The 19,598-nt window shown below is 38.5% G+C and overlaps 1 protein-coding gene across 2 annotated transcripts in view; it reads left to right on the forward strand.

Annotated features, from left to right (window-relative positions):
* Positions 1 to 277: 277 nt before the first annotated feature.
* FARP1 (FERM, ARH/RhoGEF and pleckstrin domain protein 1) overlaps positions 278 to 19,598 on the forward strand; it is a 338,317-nt gene continuing 318,996 nt past the window's right edge. The window contains exon 1 of one of the 2 annotated variants that reach the window (XM_020963963.2): positions 278 to 351. The gene's annotated coding sequence lies outside the window, so the exon portion shown is untranslated. Of the gene's footprint in view, positions 352 to 1,337; positions 1,630 to 19,598 lie in introns of those variants that run through there. The other variant, XM_020963962.2, reaches the window with a different exon arrangement.

The raw sequence follows: 19,598 nt of genomic DNA on the forward strand, positions 1-19,598 counted from the left end.
GCAAGAGTGAGGAGCGGGGGATGGATGGGGAGGAATACAGGTGTGCCTCTTACCAAGGCGAATCTGTCCTTGCTGCAAAGTCCAGGAGAGGGAAGGAAGGGCCGGAATGGGTGGGAACAGCTAGGGATACTGGTTACGCCTGACCTAGGGCCCACTTAAGGCTCCTCCAGCCGGGTGGGACGGGCTTTTGTGGCAGCTGATCCCTTCGGGATTAACCCCTTTGCCGCCTGTAGGTAGCGGTGGCGCGGGAGAGGAGGAGCGCGGCGGTGGAGGAAAAGGGTGGCGCGGGTGCTTTTGCAGCAAAGACGAGCTCCAGTCCCCAGGGGGCCGCCGAAGGGAAGATACACGTAGGTGGGTAGCTAGATGGGACGCCGCTTCAGATTACCCCAGGGAAAGACTGGGAGAAATCCTGGGGTCGTGGTACCTTCTGTTCCAACCTCTGCACAAGTCTCGAGGTTTACCTGTTCATGCACCTCGCTAGTTTTCTTCCTTTAAAATCTGAAAACCTAGCTCTTTCTCTTAAAAGGTATAAAGAACGGCTAAATCTCCCTCGTCCTTCTCCCATTTTCAATTCCTCCTCGGTGTCGTCACAGAGAGAAAACATGCCCCGACCTTCAGTTATGATAAGGAACTAGGGGTAGGGAGTCCCGCGTGGAGCTTGGGAGAGGGGGTTGTCTTTCGGGGAGAGGGGGCATTGTTTGTGCCGGGTGGGGAGGATGGGTGACGATCCCCAGTCCAGCAGCTCCAGCTGCAGGGGCGACGGCGGCGACAGCCTTCGGCCCTGTCCCCCAAGCTGTGTCCCCGGGACCTGGGGCGTGTCCTGGGGTCTCCCCGGGAGCTTGGGGCGGGGCGGGGCGGGGCGGTGCCTGGGAAGCAGGCTGGCTGGAAGCGGGGCCGAACGCTGGAGGGGGCTGTAGCTCTCCCTCTCCCTGTCTCTTCTCGACCGTAGCTTTCCCTTCCCCCCACCTTCTCCTTCTTTCCCCCTCCCCCCTCCGGAGGGGGCTGGCTTAGGGGCGGGGAGGTGCGGAGACCGCGGCGGCGGGGCTGCTGAGTTCAGTTCCCGCTCGCCGGCCGGGTTTACCGGAGGCAAGTCAGTCGCCAGCGTCTTTGCAGCCGCTGTTCCGCCTTTTAATTTTATTTGGAGGGGTGGGGAGGGAAAAAGGGGCGGGGAAGGAAAGAGGCACAGCCACCGCCTCTCGGGCTTCTCCCGTGCAAATGGTGTTTGCCTAGGCGTCGAGCCGGACATGGCGACCCTGAGCCCGCTACCTTCCCTCTCCTTCTCCCCTAGTCTTTCGTCCTCCTGCTCCTCCCCTTCTTCCCCATCCCCGGGAACCCTTTAATGGCTCGGACCTCCGCCGGCCCCTGCCAGCTCTACTTGCGCGCCGGAGACAGGAGCCACCAGCGCCCGGTAGTATTAATAGAAAGCAGCCGCTGCAGCCCAAGTCCGGGAGCCGCGCGAGCAGCAGCAGCAGCCGCCGCCGCCGCCGCCGCCTCCTTCAGCGGCCCGGGGCCCTCGGCGCGGGGGAGGAGGAGGAGAAGGAGGGGGAGCAGCAGGAGCCCGAACTCCGGACGCTGGGGGAGCAGCGGCAGCTCCAGCCCCAGCCCCAGATCCAGTCCCGAGACGTGGAGGTAAGTAAGAGCTGCTATGGGAACAATGAAGGCTGTGGAAGGGGTGGGGGGGGCGGGGAGGCCAGGTCGGAGGAAGGGGAGGGCATCGGACTTGTCCCCGAGGGGAAGGTGTGGGTGTGGGGAGAGCTGCAGCAACTTGTGGAAGTCGCTTGGCTACTGGAGAAAGCTGGGTGGTGGGCCGAGGAGAAGGAGATAGGACCTTGGGCGGCCCCTGGAAGGGGGGTGCTGGTATGTGGCAGGTGAGGATGGCTTCGCCTCGGTCGGAGATGGGGTGGTGGGTGGGGCTTTTTGAAGCCGGAGGTTCCTGGGCCGGGCTGGTAGACGCAGCTGTAATATAACAATAGTAGGGGACTTCGGGTGCCCTGTTGGACTCCCGGGTCAGCGCAAGGATGGGAGGACACTCCATTGCTCTCCTTTCACCCCCAGCCAGAGGAATCCCAGGGACTCTGGGTCTCCAGCCCTTTCCTTCTTAGCCGAACTACCCCGCCCCCCACCTCTTTGGTGACAGCATTGGGAAGCTTCTTCTGGACACAGCGTGTAAATCTTAGTCCCTAGAGCTGGGTATCAGGCGGATAGCTGTTAAATCTGATTGTGTGTCCCGTGAAGTGTCCCGAGCTTCTTCAGATCTGGTCACAAAGTTACACTGCATTCCTTAGACCGGGATGACAATGGCGAATCTGGTCAGAACACAAGTGAAATTAAGTCGAACATCTTCCCCTTTCCTTCTTCCCCCCCCACCCCGTCCCTCATTTCCACGTGTGGCAAACTTCTATCTTTGAAAAAAAAACAGAACAAAACCAAAAACCTGTGGTGCACATTTAAAAAAAAATCTTTTGAATGTGATTTAGAAACCCTAGGTTCTGGAAACTTTAAATGTGTGATCCAGCTTAGTGCTGAGTGTGCGTCTGTTTATTTTTAAATCAAAGGATAAATTCCTCTTAATGAGTCTGAAGTGCATTTATAGCTGTAAAGCCAAATGGACAACTTATTGCTTCCTGTTGGCTTGGGGAATCTGTTCTGTCCCCTGGATTGAGCCTTGCAGAAGAATGAGTTCCTTGTAGCCCCTTGGGCTTGGACTTGGAGGGAAAAAAAAATCTTGATTTTCATCTATAACAGCTTAGCAGTACACATAAAAGCAGCGTGGCTAGTGTGCCTTTTTTTAAAAAAAATTATGTTCTATGGTAAAAATCACATTGAATTTCCAGTTATTTGTTTAGCACACTGGTCGGGAGAGAACGGGGACCTTTCCTCTGTGACTCTTGTAATGCAGTGTATGTTTTACAGTGCCTTTCTCTTGCTTCTAGCCCTTCCATAGCACGTGTATTCCATTCCTTATGAACCCAGCTAGGATTTCCATAGATTCCCTGAACAAACCATAACTCCCTTCCTTCAATAAACAGCATAATCTTAGATCCAGGACTGCTATGAAGAATTGAATGTGGTCTATTTGAACTACCTCAACGTTATAGTGTGTCGGTTGGTCATTTTCTTTACTAGGCTTTTCCCATCCTAGGAGTGAGAAGGGCTTTAAACATTGGTTTTAAAATTGATTTCATTGTTAGGATGAAGCAAAAGGAAGCTCTTTGGAGTTCTGTACATCTGGCTGCCTTCCCCCCCCCCCCCCCCGTTCTTGCTGGGAATGACCCAATTTGGTGCAACATAGCCTTTTTTTCCTCTTTTTTTTTGACAGAGCTACCTCCGAGTATTTTGTCTACAGGGAAATAGTAAAAACACACAAACAAAACGAAACTGTGCGCTTTAGAAACGTATACAAGGTGATGGAAATCCAGGCAAATAGGATTGTTCTGTATTCTTGCAACATATTGTGGCAAGAATTTGGTGTTGGAATTAGTTCAGCCATAATGAAATTGGCAGCTTAGTGGAGCCATGAAGAAATGGAATCTAGTCCTGACTGACACATACTAGCTCTGTTACCCAGGGCAATCCTCTAAGGGTGTTATGTAGTAGAATAGTTGCCAACCTGCATTGATAGAGCACTTGAACCTCCTTACACAAGGGAATGAAGTCACAGGTACAAATTCCCAAAACTAAAAGAAAGAAATATAATTAAAAATAATATCTTACAGTATAGTTATTTAAAGTTTACAGAGCTCTACATATACATTTGATCTTCACAGCAGCCTCATGAGGTAGGTATTACAGGTGTTCTTAACCTCATTTTACATTTGAAGAAACTGAGGCACAGGGAGATTAAGTGATTTGCTCATGATCATACAGCTAGCATCAGAAGTATATTTCACACCACCAAAAAAACCCTTAGTTATCTACTGCTTATAATAGTGACATTACTAGGAGTTATTTAGTTTTGTATAACCTAAACTAACCTAAGCCTCCCCACTATGTGAGGCAAGAAGTACTGGTGGTGGAGGTACAATGCAGCTCTGGGGTAGAGATAACCAGATTTTAACCTCTTCAGGTATAACTCGGAAAACGTGTAACTTCTTTGCTTAGTATGGAATGGAAAGAATCCAAGATTACTTGATTATGATGTAAGTTTTTCAGATGTGACTCCTAGTCTCTGCAAGATTTGAGCCTGTGATTTTAGAGAGTATATTTCACTTTTAAGTGGAAATACTGGAATCAAAGGTGATTTAAGGTTATATTGTGGAATTTGGTTTTTATAACCTCTTTCCTTATGCTTCCATCCTCTTTCTCAAAGGACCCTGGGGATTGAATGCCATTGGGTCATATTAGAATACTAATGCTACTCTGCCAGTAGTCCATCAGCTGTGTTTTAACTATCTTTATTCATTTTTCTTGATTGGTTGTAGAAATTACATCATGATAATACTGAGACTGTAAACTGCACAAGTATTGTTCACAAAAAAAATTAGTTTCCAAGAGATTTAATTACTTACTGAACATTAACACAGTGTAGAAATTTACACTTTTCAGCAATCATGGTGCTTATAGAAATTTGACTATATAATTCACTGGGAAATGAGCAATTTGAGAATATGATTTTAAATAATAATGAATAATAATAAGATTTTATTCCTGAAGTAAACTAGTTCGAAGAAAGAAAGTAAATTTAATCAGAGAGTGAGGGAAATTACTTTAAGTAAAGATTCTCACCTAGCTTTTTGGTAATGTGGTGACTAGGCTCTTTATACAATCCATTTGCAAACACTCCTGTTTGTTTTGAGTAATGTTTCTTTTACCTGTTTGAAAATTTTGCTCCTGATATGGTGATATTTGTTATCCTTGTGGACTAAGGCTGTTGCTGCAAATGATTCAAGTTATTTTGCCTATGGGCACGTAGTTAATCTGTCTCTTGGTTGGCTGTGGACTATGGAGACTGCTCATGTTTGTGGATTCTTTGTCTTCTGTTCATGTTAGTTATATGCTGGTTTTGTTCAAATTGGGGCCATCCCATCTCTGATTACTGAATTCCAAGTTGATCTCTATTTCTTTTGCTTACAGTAGTCCCTGATTGTGCTGCTCTGCACAAATCTTTTCCAAAGAAAGTAGCATTTCTTCTGTCCCTGCTGCCAACAGTGCTTAGATTACCATACAGGAGCTACTTAGGTATTATGCTGTCACTCATTTTCCAAATGTTCAATTTGAAGTAAAATTAACTAGCAGACAACGTGGCTATCAAAGACCTTGAGAGAGCAAATTTTTAAAAAAATTAACTTTTTTATTATGAAATTATTAAAAACATGAATATGTTGGAATACAAAGAATAAAAGAGATCCCTTCCAGCTCCCTCAGTTGAATAGAAAGGGAAAATAAACCCCCCATCACTAACATGTAAAACAAATTCCCACATTGACCATGTTCAAAAATGTATGTATTATTCTGAATTTTAATTGTCACTTCTTTGGGAAGAGGTGAGTAGTACGTGTCATCTTTGGTGTTCTGAAATCATAGTTTATCATTGCAATTATCAGACTGCTAAAATTTTTTTTTCTTTGGTGAGGCAATTGGATTAAGTGACTTGCCCAGGGTTACACAGCTAGCAAGTGTCAAGTGTCTGAGGCTAGATTTGAACTCAGTTCCTCCTGACTCCAGGGCCGGAGCTCTATCCACTATGCCACCTAGCTGCCCCTTTTCCTTTTTTTTTTTTAAGAGTTGTTTTTCTTCATAAGGTCGGACAAATGAATTTTGTTTTGTTGGGTTTTTTTTTTCAATTAAGTTTTGGAGTCATTTCTTGCTAAATACAGATTTTTGTTTTTACTCAGTGTCTTATACAGATTTTTGTTTTTACTCAGTGCCTTAAAAATGTTTAGTTCATTTTAAAGTGGAGAAAGTTCTTTATCTAGGTTTGGTTTTTTGTGGTGGGTCTTTTTTTGGGTCAGTGTCTCTCTGTGTGCCATTTAGGATCATAGCATCCTAGCAATACTAAAACTAAAAGCTTTAGTTGAAAAAAAACCATTGAAAAAATATATTGTATCTGGAGAATTTGATACTTGTGGGAGTCTGATATGACCAATAAGTACAATGTGACTCTTAGTATCTGTGTTCATTACTGCCAGTGATCTTCAACTTTGACCTGTAACTTTCTTTCTATTAAAGTGCTGAATGAAGATTGCCAGGTCTGGCAGAAGATTTGCAGATTGAATTCATGTGGAAAGTAGATGAGTTCACTCAATTTCATGTGTAAAATTGTTATATGTAACCATAAGTTTTCAAGAGAGACCTGGATTACATTTAGCTTCTGAATGAGGGAAAAGTCAGCTTGGACATTACATTATTATGTTAGAGCCATTCCCCATTACCAGCCATCTTTTCTGAGTTTACTTTATACAAGATTTTATTCTAACCTGATGGTTTGTTTTAAATTACATCACAATGATGGGAAAATCCAATTTTAAGATATTCTTTGTTGCTTTTTTGACTTAGTAAGGTATTGATCATGATCTTAGGGTACTTAAAAACTAGTCTTTAATTTTTTAAAAGGAAGTTTAATATTAATGCTGACAACTCCCTAATATTCTGGGAAGTTGGAAACTAGATTTTTAATTAATTATCTTGATTTATTTTGAATTTATTCTGCTAATACTCCTAAGAAACATGTAAAATATAATGTTGCTTTTAGATGCCTAATTCTTTCCCTCTCCCCCATCCTAAAATTGAAAAAAAAACCACCAAACATTTGTATACATGGTTTTTAAATTAGTAGCTTATATCATTATAAAATACTAAATAATATGGAAATAATTTCCAATAATCAACCTAAGGATAATGTCACCACTTTTAACTCAGAAGATGATTGCTCCTTGTGACATGCTGCACAAAGAAGCCTACCCTTTGGTCAGAGTCTGCTTTTTACTGCTGAATGATCTGCTGTAATCAAACCTTGCCAAAAGTAGTCCCTGATATGGTTTGTAGAGAAGGCAGTCCATTAGGATGAGTTAACTATATTAAAGCTAGTAAAGTTCAATTAACTATTCAACTCTGAAAGTATAAAATATCAGTACTCTTGTTCTATGAATTATGAAAAATACTTAGGAATTTGAGGTCAGGTCACATTACATTTGAGCAGAATTGTTATGTGCTTGATCACAGCATATGGGAATTTTGCTATTGCATCAATACAACTGAGCTAAAAAGAACTATAAAATGAAAATATTACATGCTTGTCTTAAAAATACAGGAAATATGAGCTTAAGACTGCAATCAAACAAACAGATGGTCTAAAAGCAAAAATGAAAAATCGTTTTTCCTCAGGGTGCAGAAGGAGTTGGAGGAAAAAAAGGAAGAAATTATCTATTGATTTAATGATTAGCATTTATTATAGCACTTTATAAATATTAGCCTCACAATAACTCTGGGAAGTAGGTGCTGTTATTATTCTCATTATACTGATTATACTGATGAGGAAATTAAAGCCAACAGGTTAAATTATTTGCCTTACCTAGGGTCACACAACTAGTAAATGTGTGAGGCTGGATTTGACCTCAGATCTTCCTGGCTCAAGGTCCAGTGCTCTATCCTCTTTGCCAGCTACAGAAATGATGCCCCAGAAGTAATATGTTACCTCTAAAATAAACATGACCTTTTCATAAGTGTCATATCTCTACATGCCTGAGGAATATTATTTTAATTAATATTATATGGTACTGTAGAAGAAAAGTTGATAGATACTTCTGCTGTAGAGTAGAATTTTATGTAAGATATGCTTGTATTTAACTTACTAAAAAAGCTTTAAACTATCGTCTTTGCCAGTCTACTTTAAGGTTATAAGGTTAAACTTCATAGTTGCTTTGACTTATATTTATCTAATTTTATTGGTGATTTAGAATATTTTTTTCATATGGCTACCTATAATTTGAATTGTTTCTTTTTTTAAACTGCCTACTATCAACTGGAGAATGGCTCTTATGCTCAGAAACTTTCTCTTTCCTTTCCTTTAACAACTGACCTCTCTGGTTTCCTTTTCAGTCCCAATTAAAATCTCACCTTTTACTGGAAGCCTTCCCCAACTCCTCTTAATTCCAGTGCCCTCTCTCTGTTAATTATTTCCAATTTATTCCAATTTATGTAGCTAGCTTTGTATATATTCATTTGCACGTTGTCTCCCATATTCAATTATAAGGACTGTCTTTTGCCTCTTTTTTCTCCCTAGCACTTAGCACAGTGCCTGGCACAAGAGGCACTTAATAAATGTTTATTGATTGATTAATATATCTGGGAAATGAGATGATTAACAGAGAAAACATTTTTTCTTAGCTTTTTCCCTTCTCATTTGAAACGCACTGGTTTTGTTTGTACAAAACCTTTTAAATTTTGTATAATCAAAATTGTTCTTTTTATCTTTGATGATCCTCTATCACCTGTTTCTTCATGAACTGTTCCCCTATCCATAAATGTGAAAGGTAATTTCTTCCTTGCTCTTTTATTTGTTTGATATGGCCTTTTATATCTATGAACTGTTCCCCTATCCATAAATGTGAAAGGTAATTTCTTCCTTGCTCTTTTATTTGTTTGATATGGCCTTTTATATCTAAGTCATGTATCCATTTGGAACTTATCTTGATATATGGTGTAAAGTGTTGGTATAAACCCAATTACTTTTGAATTATTTTTATTTCCCAGCAGTTTTTGTCAAATATCAAGTCCTCACCTCAGTAGCTAGAGTCTTTGAGTTTATCAAACTAAAAGCTAGTGGGTTAATTTGCTTCTTTATATTGTATATCCAACTTGTTTCATTAATCAACTTCTGTATTTTTTAACCAGTACCAAATCAACTTGTTTGTTCATTCCTTTTTTTGAATATATCATGAGGCATCACTTTTAGTAAAGATCATAAAAGAAAAAAAAATCAGTTTAGCAAAACCAGTCAATAATACAGTTCTTACATCTTGCCAGACTCCAACCCTGGATTATTCCTTCATCTTTTGCTTCTATTTGTAATCAACATTCTGTTGAATGGAGCTGTAAGAAGTTATGTAAATATCTTGACTGATTCCACAACAGATTTTATTGTCTAATACCAAATGGACCCTCACTGCAGCAAGGTAGTTCTCTTACTCCTCTGTAATTGATTCTCTATCCCATTCACCATAATGGCTGTTTCAAACCTTATCTTCTCTCCAAAAAACTCCCATGGTACCCCCTTCCTTCTTCCCACTGCCACATATTACTGAGAAGTGAAGTACATCCTACAAGGATGTAGAGGTGGATGTGCTTTTGCCAGTTTTAGTGTCTTTTCTAAAAAGGCATGATACTGCTTTAGCTGAAGACATTGGCTAAGCCTGAATCCAGAAGTGATGGATGCTATTGTTTGCTGTCAAGGAGTACAGGTTAGCTAAGCAGAGGAACGTCTTGGAAGAAAAGCATCAGAGAAGTAACTCAGTAGATGCACTAGTCTGGTTGCTATGCAAGTCAGGCACAGCATGGATCAGCACAGCTTAGCACTGGATGTTTTTGTTAAACTGAGAAACCACACCTCTCAAGGGACTTTTCTGTAGTTCTGGAGTTGTGATTTGTCCTGGCCACATGTACTTTCCACATATGTGCCTCACTACCCTGGGACTTTAAGAGTGGATGCTCTGCATTATTGGGGAGTGGGGAAATGTAATTGTGAGTGGAAAATTATATAAATATGTGTTTGCTTTGCATTTCTGATAAATGTTTCAGTGAACATTATCAGTGGCTGATGTGTTCATGAGAAATAAATTAGTGAAGGGTATAGAGCTTTAGTGTTGATGGAAAGTCACCCACAAGGACTATTCCTTAAGTCCCTGAATGGTGGAGTAATAGTTGGGTGGCCACCTCCCTGGGGCACCAATCCAAGCTGCTTGTGTGGGTTGGTAGGGTGAGTGAGCAAGTCCTAACCCAGGAAGAGAGATGGACTAAGGAAAATTGGGGATTGGTGCTGTACATGGGCACATGTCTGTATCCATAACCCTGCTGTAGAAGGAGGGTACTTCCTAGTGTCCTTCATCTTGTAGGCAGCTATTCTGTGTCACTCCCTCTCACTTCTGTGACTTTACTACAACTCCCATTCCATCAGTTCCCTTGCCTGAGACTTTACAGATTGCTGCTTGATACTCTGGGAAGACTTCAACCTGAGTCAGATCATTTAGGGAAGATGATTACCTACCTGAACTCATTCCTCAATCATTACTGAACTCTCACACATCATACATGCCCTTCCTCTTCCCAGTGATTTTGAACACCTAACTATCATTGTTTAGACCCCTATTCTCTATCCCTCACTAACCTCTCCCTTCTTCCCTCCTTCATCCTAGTGTCTCACTCTAAAGCTACCCACCCCTTTGGCTATGCTATTTGGAATGCCTGATACAAAAATGACAAATTTGCTCTCATTTTAAACCTTTTCCTTTCTAACTCCTTCCATCTTCCTGCCCTCACTGAGACTTGGCTCTCTCCTACCATCACCCTTTTCAAGCACTGGCTGCAATTTCACTCATTTCCTGACTCATTGGTCAAGGTAAGGATTTGGAATTCTCCTTGCTCCCCACTGCCACCTCCAGGCTTTCCCTCTACCACCATTACTCTTACTTTGAGTTTCATTCAGTCTGTATTTACCACCTAATCAAGATTCTGGTCATTGTTATCTAACAACCTTTAGGACCTTCTCTCTTTAATATGTGTGTGTAGATATATATATATATATATATATATATATATAGTATGTATGTGTATATGTATGTATATATGTATGTGTATATGTATGTATATATGTATGTATATATGTATATGTATGTATATATATTTATTAATTTTGTCAAGTATTTCCCAATTACATGTAAAAAAATTTTCTAACCTTCATTTTTTAACATTTTGAATTTCAAATTCTCCCCTTCCCTCCTGTCCCTTCCCCCTTGAGAAGGCAAACAATTTGATATCATTTATATGTGTGACATCATTCAAAACACGTTGCCATATTAGCCATGTTGCAAAAAACAAACAAACCCCAAAACCCCAAACAAATGAAAAAAGAAAAGTAGAGAATGTTTTTTAAGAAGTGTGCTTCAATCTGCATCCAGAGTTCATTAGTTTTCTCTCTGGAAGTAGATAGCATTTTTCACCATCAGTCTTTTGATCCAAGGCAATTCTGTTGTATTGCTGAGAATAATTAAATCATTCACATTTGATCTTCCTATATGATATGATATTCATCCGATTCTGCTCACTCCACTTTGCATCAGTTAGCATAAATTTTCCCAGATTTTTCTGAAGCTATGTGGTTTGTCTTTTCTTAAAGTACAATAGTATTCCATCACAATCATGTACTACAACTTGTTCAGCCATTCTGTAATTGATGGGCATTCCCTCAATTTCCAGTTATTTACCACAACAAAAAGATCTGGTATAAATATTTTTGTACAAATACTTCTCCTTCCTTCCTATTTTTTTTTCTTTTGGTCTCTTTTACTTTTTATTCCCAAGCAGTATTTTAAAATTAAATTTTTTTTAACATTTTAAGTTCTAAACTATCTCCCTCCCACCTTCCCCATCCACACTAGAAAAGGCTACCATCTCTCTCTCTCTCTCTCTCTCTCTCTCTCTCTCTCTCTCTCTCTCACACACACACACACACACACACACACACACACACACTCTTACACACTCACATACGCATGCCCACACACATGCCATACTTTTGTTTGTCAGTTCTTTTTCTGGAGGTAGATAGCATCTTCCTTTATAATCTTTTTAAATTAAGTCTGTTTTAGCTTTAACTTGGTCCGAAATCATGATTGCTTACCCCTTTTTTTTGCATCAGCTGAAGCATAATAAGTTCCACTCTAGATCTTTATTTTTACTCTATGTGTAGCTCTCATTTTAAAATGTGTTTCTTGTAAACAGCATATTATTGAATGCTGGTTTTTAATTCATTTTGCTACTTGTTTTCATTTTATGTGTGAGTTCATCTCATTCACATTCAAAGTCATAATTACTAATTGGGTATTTCTCTCCATCCTATTTTTTCTCACTGTTTATCCTTTTTTCCCTCCTTTTTTTTTTACCCTATCCTTCCTCCAATGTAAGTTAAGTACACTTTTATATCCTTCTAGATGTAAATGTTATTCCCTCCTTAACCCAGTTCTGATTAGAGTAAAGTTCTAGTACTATTAGCTTTCCACCTGCTCTTGCTCTCCACTGTAACAATTCTTCCATTCACTCTTTGTTTTTATTTGATAATTATTCCATTTTACCTTTCTCTACCCAGCTTTATTTTTTAGTATCATCCCATCACTCAAATCAATCCCAAGCCCTCTATCTATGTATACTTTTTCAAATTACCCTAGTAATGACAACATTCTTAAGAGTTACAGATAATGTTTTAATGTTTTCCCATATAAGAAGTAAACTGTTTGACCTTATTAAATCTCTTATAATTAGTTCTGTCTGTTTATCTTACGTTTCTCTTGATTCTTGTGGGTCAGATTTTCCATTCATTTCAGATTTTCTATTCAGTTCTGGTCTTTTCCTTAACAATACTTGAAAGTCAGGGCACCTAAGTGGCGCAGTGGATGAGCACCAGCCTTGAAGTCAGGAGGACCTGAGTTCAAATCTGGCCTCAGACCAAACACTTGGCACTTACTAGCTGTGTGTCCCTGGGCAAGTCACTTAACCCCAATTGCCTTAAAAAAAAAGGATACCTGAAAGTCCTCTAATTCATTAAATATCCTTTTTTTTCCTTGCAGGGTTACACTCAGCTTTGCTGAATTAAATTATTCTTGGTTGCAAATCCAACTCCTTTTCTCTTTGGAATACGATGTACCATGCCCTTCAGTCTTTTAATGTAGAAGCTGCTAAATCTTGTGTTATCCTGACTGTAGCTCCACAGTACTTCAGTTGTTTCTTTCTAGTTGCTTGTAGTATTTTTTCCTTGACCTGGGAGCTTCAGAACTTAACTATAATGTTCCTGTGAGTTTTCATCTTGTGACCTCTTTCAGGTGGTGATTGGTGGATATTTTTTCAATTTCTATTTTACCCTCTAGTTCTAAAACTTCAGAGCAGTTTTTCTTAGTAAATTCTTGAAGTATAATGGCTAGACTCTTTCATCATAACTTTCTCTTGGTCCAACAATTCTTAAATTGTCTCTCCTAGATCTGTTTTCATGTCAGTTGTTTTTCTAATGCAATGTTTTACATTCTTTTCAATTTTTTCATTCTTTTGATTCTGTTTTATTATTTCTTAGGGTCTTATGAAGTCATTAGCTTCCTCTTTCCCAATTCTAATTTTGTTTATTCATTTAATCTGAATTATCAATGAACACTTCCATAAGCTTTTGAGTTTTACATTTTTCTCTCCTTCCCTTCCCACTTCCCTCCCCAAGACAGTGTGCAATCTGATATAGGGTATACATATACATTCCTGTTAAACGTATTTTCACATTAGTGATGTTGTAAGTAAGAATTATAACCAATAGGAAGAACCATCAGAAAGAGGAAACAAAACTCCCAATTCTAATTTTTAAGGAGTTATTTTCTTCCATAAGTTTTTGGATCTCTTTTTCCAATTGATTAGCTTTCTTTTCATAATTTTCTTAACTTTCTTGCATTCCCCCCCCATTTTTCCTCAACTTCTCTTATTTGATTTTTAAATTCCTTTTTAACCTCTTCAAAGAAATCTTTTTGGACTTGTGATCATTTAACCATTTTCTTTGGAGTAGAAGTAGCTGTTTTGACTTCACTGTTTTCTTCTGAGTTTGAACTCTATCTTCTGTATCACCATAGTAGCTATCTATGGTCAGGTTATTTTCTTTTGCTTACTTATTTTTTTTATGGCTATTTCTTGGCTATTAATTTTATAGTAGAGTTGGGCTCTGGCCCCACCCAAGGTGTGAGGGATGATGTATCAAGCTTCAGGTTTTTTGTGCTGATGTTTTCTGAACTCTGTCTGGGCACCTGACCTCAGGTACTCTTTTCTACCCAGAAGCTTCGACCAGAGCCCCCAACAACACTTTCACTTCAAACTCTCTTACTACCTGCAGTCCCAATGGTGGCTACAAGCTCTGCCCTGGAACTGGAACCAGAAACTTTGTTTTTCTGCCCCGCTGCCACCACGCTCACCAGCATGAATTTGATTTCTTTATCCACAGCCACAATTTTGCACCATGTCTGGTCAGTGTACCTAGGCCCCAACTCTAAGGAATATTCTATCCTGGTTTTTTTTTCCTTTGATTTCTCATGACTGTAGAGTAATCCTGAGATATTTAAATTGCTGTTCTTTCAAATTTGAAGGTCTTTCTCCTGGCTTCTTACAATTTGTTGTTAGGCATCAAAATTATGAAATTGAAACATTATATGCCCTTACATTTTCAACATGGTGTTGCTCTCTTATAACGATATGTACTTAATCAATTATTTATTTACCTATATTCAGAAGTTTTGAGTAGATTTCTTTGATGATGAAATTATCCTTGTGTATCCTGTCTTCCAAGGCAGTTTCTTTGGCTTGGTTACAATAAATCTGTTATTTTAAAGTATTTTATTTTTGCTTTTCTTCTGGCGTATTTTCTTTGAATTCTGTATTTTTGTGTTCCAAATCTCTTATTCCGTCATGAAAAACTTCTATTTTTTAAGGTAAAAAATAGCATGGCATAAGGCACAGAAAACTGGTTTTGAAGCCACAAAAATGTTGGTTCAAGTCTTGTTGCTGACACAGTGACTGGCTGTGTGATGCTGGTAAGTCATATAACCACTTAGTGCTCTAGACATCTCTCTAAGACTGTGAGGTGCAAAGAAGGTGTTGACTTACATGGATAGATGAAGTTCTATAACTTCATCTAGGTGTTCCCTATACTAATGATATCACAAATCAAGGCCCTAACTCTAACCCCTATTTTTAGGATAGATTCTATATCATGTTTCTTATGTTTATGATAAACACTTGTTTATCTTTTAAAATTCTGCATTGAGAACAGAACTGTTTCTGACTTAATTTAATTCCTAATGCATTTAAAAATTCTGTTTTTCTGTAGAATGATTTGAGAACTTATTATTACTATTTATGATTACTGGGGAGGATGAAGAATACTTTCTTCATCAGGGATTTTGATCCTTTCCCCTCAATTGTATACTACTTGTTCATTATGTTCTGTCCTCTCATTGAATTTTTAGTCATTTCTCTTTATGAGTCTCTTAGTTTGTCACAAGACAGGAGAAAGGGACATGCAGTGGTTGAAACACTGGGTACAGTCTTTTGGAGATTGCCAGTTTCACAACCATATAAGGAAAAAGGAAGGAGTGCAAAAATTGTCAGTCTAATAGGAGTGTCAGTTTGTTTAACAATAAAATGGGTTTCAGAAGATCATAAAGGAAGGGGAGCGCAGAAAATGATAAGAATATAGGAAAATTAGGGCTGACGTGAATGGAGATGAATTCTCTTGAATTACCAAGAACTTGCCTTTCCTTTTTCTTTTCCATTTTATTTTCTATATAAGTTTGATAATTTTCCCCCTGATTTTATAGAGCAATATTTTGCTGGTATTTTGCTTGTAATCATATTGAATAGTTCATAGAATCTCAGAGGTAGAAGTGGGGGGGGCTATGAGGTCTACCATTGTTCCTTACCAAAATCACTTTAGAGATTTAGATTTAGAATGAGAATCTCAAGTAATATGATTGTAACAGGAAATGTAATCCTGTTACTGCTTTCAAAAAAAAAGTAAATAATGCAGGATTTGGTGGTAAAAAAAATAACACTAGGAGTTGGATATTTAAGAAGATGAAACAAAATGAGTTGGAGTTTTTCCCAAAATAAATATAGCAAAAAATAAATGTAGCAAAAAAGATAGTAGAAATTGGAGAATGAGAAAAAATCTTTAAAATGGAGTTCATTTGATAGATAAATTAAATAATCTCCTGGTTTAACCAGTGCTTCTCTACCAACTTTTCTATTGAAAGGGATGCTAAAGAGAGTATCTCTGTGGTGCCTTTCAGCTCTAAAGTTCTATAGTTCAGTGATGCAGCTGTTTGTTTTAAGTAACAAAAGGTCAAATCAGTGATCCCAGCAGGAAGTAAGTATATATAAAAAGGAATAAGTCTTATAAATGCTTATCTGAAAAGAAAACGGTCTAACTTTAAACTTTAGAACTATTTTAAAAATGCATATGCTATGTGTGAGAATGAATACATGTACAGTAGTGCTGATTAAACTATAAAACAATTTAAAAAGAGTCAGTTGGGTAAAATATGCACTATCTTAACCGTGGGAAAACAACAAACAAAAATCTAGTGAAGAGTTAGTATCAGCATGCCTTTTGAGATTAGTTCTAGTAACAGATGTATTCATTTGCAAGTTCTTTGAATTTTTTTTTTAAATAAGATGGTCAGAATGTTGGATTGGTACTCATGAAAATTGAGTTCTTGTTCCAGTTCAGCCAACTAACTAGCTATATGACCTAGGGAAAATCATCTCACTTCTCTGATCTTCAGTTTCCTTAATCATTTTAGAATGAATTTGGTTAGGAAATCTCTAAGTTCCCTTCTAAGTCTAAAGCTCTGTCATTCTGTGCCAAAATGTATGTTTCCATTCCTAAAAGAGCAAATCTAGATATGTTAAGTCAGACAAAAGCCAAGTTCTGTACCTGTTCCTCACTTTCTTATTTCTGATAGACCAAGAAAATAATAAATGTGTTATCCAAGACACATTTTAGGCCTTGGAGGTTAAGTGACAGCTTGATAAGTTAGCCCTGTTCAGAGAGTGGAAATGTGTGTAATCTGGGCTTTTGTTTTTACTGCTTGAGAAATAACACACAAAGTCTTCAAAACAAACTTGTCTTTTAGGTTACTAAAGTGAGTTCTTTTCTGTGTTGATAAGTATTCAAAATAGTGTAATTCCTGTTGTGACTATGGCAGAAATAAGTCATGTAGGAGTAAAAAGAGGGGCACTCTCCTTTTCTTCTTGGTTTTAAGAATTATTGGCGTATTTGTCTTTCTCTTGATGATTGCTAAGTGATGCTGGTGTAGCTTTGCAAGTAAACAGTGCCAAGGAAAGGGTTTTAAACGTGGGAGTGGATGAAGTTGGGAATCCTAAGTGCTGTTTAGATTCATTGAGCATGTTCTAGTGGGCACCTTTAACTCTGTGACATTTTTTAAATTGATGTTTTCTATTTCTTATATCACCATAGTATCCCATGTATTTATTCCTCCCTCTCCTCCTGAGAGCCATTCCATATGACAAATAGTGGGTTTGCTTTTTGTTTTTTTTGTTTGTTTTTTGGAGAGGAAAAAAAAATTAGGGTAATTTATCAATACATTGAGAAAGTTTGCAACTATTTTTGTAATAACTGTGGACTGCCACCCTCTACAAAGCTATGGGTTAGGGTTGTCCTCTCATACCTCTTTACTTGAGTCCTGCCTGATCTTTATAATTTTATTACATTTACTTTTGATTTTTTTGGTTTGTAGTTCTTTCTATTTACTTTTTTGTGATTATTATACATATTGTTTTCTCATCTCTGCTTATGTCGCTGTGTCTTGGTTCATATAGCTCTTTCCATAGTTCTCTGTATTCGTCATGTACATCATCTCATACAGCACAGTAGTATTTCGTTACATTCATGTTCCGCAATTTGTTTAGCCATTCCCCAGTCAGTGGACATACACTTTGTTTCCAATTCTTAGCAATCACAAAAAGTTCTGCTATAAATATTTTGGAGTATCTGGGGACTTTTCTTATCACTGACTTCTTTGGGGTATAAACCTAGTAATAGAGGCTCTGGTTCAGAGGATATGGATGTTTTGGTTACAAAATTCCAAATTGCTTTCCAAAATGGTTGAACCATTTCCTATCTCTTCCAACAATATATTGGTGTGCCTATCTTTCTATAACCCCTTCAACATTGACTGTTACCATTTTTTGACATTTTTGCCAATTTGCAGCAACCCTGTGGCATTTTTCCAGGCTTCTCTGAGGGTACTCTATGGCTAAAACCAGGAGTGGAACAGAAGAAATAGAGGTTATTTAATTCTCTCAACTTCTTTTTTTATTGCACTTCCCTGACCTTGGTTGACAGATTAGCAAGGTTTAGGTCATAGTAGCAGTCGGGATTTTGTATATGTTTTGTATTCCAAGTCACATTATATTAAATCATAGGAGCCTTTCATCTACCTGTGCTGTTTTAGAGAGGAATAGGGCCCACACGCTTAGATCTTCTATTCATTAACACATTTACTAGGCTACTCTTCACTGCTATCTTATTCTAGGATTATTAGGACTGTCTTTTGCCTTTGTTTGTATGTCTAGCACTTAGCATAGTGCCTGGCACTTAAAAATTGCTTTTTAACTATTTACCTTGCATAAGAATCCTGAAATGATTTTGTTCTACTTTAGCAACTAACACTAAGGAAGTGGGATAGGGCCTGGGAATGGCTCATTGGCCATCTAAAGCAAAACTATAGGGTCTGCCAACAATAAGAAAAATACTAATAGTAATAGTTACACAACACAGTAGGATTTATAAAACTTTTTACATACAATAACATTGGAATTGTGGGGGAGCAAGGAAGCTCATAACTGGGAGTGGTCAGAGGGTGATTCAGATAGAAGTTGAATGTTTCCCTTCTGGATGGATTATGTGCCTCTGTGTTTCCATGGCCTAACTTATTAAAAGTTGTAGAGCCAAGACAGTGGCAGAATTGGAATGAAGAAAAACAGATCTTCCAATTCCAAGTCCACTATACTGTGTTTCCTCTTACACTTAAACAATCATTTTTAGAACTAGAAACCTATTCTGAACTATTGGATTTCTGCTCTCTATGTTACCTGTAAGAGCTAAGCCATTTTCTTCTCAAATATATTCTATGACAGATTTCTGATATCCCTATGCATCTTTCTTCTGCCCTATACATTTGCTTTAGTGCTTAGCCTAGTAGTAGTAAAGGGGGGAAAAAAAGTAAAATAAGGAAAGATATTCTTAGGATAAGGCTGACTACAGCCACCAACTAGATTTCTCATTACAGTTTCTTGTAATGTAGTAAATACTTTTCATGGAAGTGTAATCACATTGCAGAAGCTTTCAAATATATCTTGGTTTTGCTTTTGAAGATTGCACTTTTAAAAAAAGCAATTATTGAAACCCTATAGATATTTTTTATTCCACTTTTTATAAGATTAATAATGTAGATTTGGATAAAGTCTGTTAATCCCAGCGTGGCCTGAAAGCTATGTGTTTAGCATCATTGTACTAATGCATCAGAAGAAAGGAGTTCTGTTTTTAAATTAAAGTCACATAATAAAACGGCTGGGAAATGAGACCTTCTGAGAATGCTAATGCAATACTACCATTCTCTTAGCAGTTGTGTGCTGGAGGCATAATAGGGGGAAATGGCTTTTTGACTGATGGCTGTCTTATCACCTGGTTTTCTTTTTCAGGTGCTGTAGGTGTTCCTGCAATTCCTAGAGAATGAGTCTTTAAGGGGACTTTAATATTCCTCATATGCTTTAATGTATTTTGGCTGAGAATGACCATAATTCCAAAACCTACTCATTAAAATCATGTGTATGGTAGGACAATC

This window comes from Phascolarctos cinereus, unplaced genomic scaffold (genome assembly GCF_003287225.1).
Source record: "Phascolarctos cinereus isolate Bilbo 61053 unplaced genomic scaffold, phaCin_HiC Scaffold_7;HRSCAF=346, whole genome shotgun sequence".
NCBI classification, from domain to species: Eukaryota; Metazoa; Chordata; class Mammalia; order Diprotodontia; family Phascolarctidae; genus Phascolarctos; species Phascolarctos cinereus.